Below are 1,493 nucleotides of genomic sequence, written 5' to 3'. Positions count from 1 at the left end.
AGCGCGTTGGAACTGTTTTGAACCAGCGAGACCCCTGACCAAGTTAGGATGGTGCAACCACCCCACAAACTCAGCATCATCTGTTAGAAATGAACTTTCTCCTTCCTTTATTCTTTCTTTTCCCTTTTCCTTTTTTTGTTTTTCTTTTTTCCTTCTCGTTTTCTGTTTTTTTCATCCTGGTTTGATTGTTTCCAAATACTTAAACTTTTTTTAAATCATTGATTTTTTTTGAAATTCGATGAACTTTTTTCAAATTGACGAATTTATTTTTTTAAATTTGTGAACCTTTTCAAATCAATGAACTTTTTCCAAATTCAGTCATCTTTTTTGAAAATTAATGAACTTATTATAACTTCGGTGAATGTTTTTAAACGTCGATGAACTCTTTTCAAATTTGATGTACTTTTTTCCAAATTTGATGAACTTTCGAAATCGATGAAGTTTTTCTCAAATTCGATGAACTTTTTCCTCATTTGATGCATTTTTTTTTCAAATTTGATTAGTTTTCTTTCCAAAATCGATGAACTATTTTCTATATTGGTGTTTTTTTTCAAAATCAATAAACTTTTTCCATATTCATGGTTTTCTATATTTTTATCAATTCTTTTTGAAATTTATGTTTTCTATTTTTAAACTCCTTTAATAGCGCGACTGCAATGTTTCTTAAATATTTTGTGTTTTTGCTATAAACCATTGGCATTACGAAGTCGTAGTGGTTAGGTACACCAGTCCTTCCTTTGGAAGGCGTGAGTTCGAGTCCTCGGCAGGCAAATCCTATTGTGACAATTACATTTATGCCTTTAATTTGAACCCACTACTCAAATTTGCCTCTAATAACGAAGTGTGCTCAAATTTGTCCATCCCCCTGAATTTGAGCACACTTTGGAATTAGGGGTAAATGTGAGTAGGTGGTTCGAGTTAAGGGCTGAGATGTAAATGACCTAATCCTATTTGACGCATTCTGCGTCAAATTGTCGAGGTGCCGCACACCCCCCGACTTCATTTGGGTCGGCCTTTTTATTAGCTCTTCGCTTTCCCCCTTCCTCGCTCGTGCGTCGCTTTCATCGCTCCAGAGAAGCTTTCGTTCCTCTTTATCTGCTTCTCCTGCCGGATCCCCTTTCCTCCCTCTTCATCTGCTTCTTCCTCCGTGCTCCTACTCAGGCAAGACACCGCCGCCCCTCGTAAGCAGTTGACGGTCCTCTCTCCCCCCGATTCGTCCACCTCATCGCCTATCCTATCTGGGTGACTCGTCGCGATGGATGTTTATTTGCAGGTGGCCAGTGTATCCGTCGTCGGCGTCGGCGTCGTCTAGGGTTTCGTCAAGCTCGGCGGCGTCTAAGGCTCGCGTTAAGGTCTGCGTCTTCTAGGGTTCCGTCAAGCTCCGTGTTGTGGCTTCGCCAAGTTTATCATCTTGAAGGTAACACCCCCAATTCCTCGCGATGTGTTCCTTTCTGTCTGTGTGGTACTGCGAGATTGAGGCTATTTAGTTGCGT

Source organism: Triticum dicoccoides, chromosome 7B (genome assembly GCF_002162155.2).
Source record: "Triticum dicoccoides isolate Atlit2015 ecotype Zavitan chromosome 7B, WEW_v2.0, whole genome shotgun sequence".
Taxonomy (NCBI): domain Eukaryota; kingdom Viridiplantae; phylum Streptophyta; class Magnoliopsida; order Poales; family Poaceae; genus Triticum; species Triticum dicoccoides.
The sequence above is the reverse complement of the archived record's forward strand: the minus strand, read 5'-3'. Positions refer to the sequence as shown.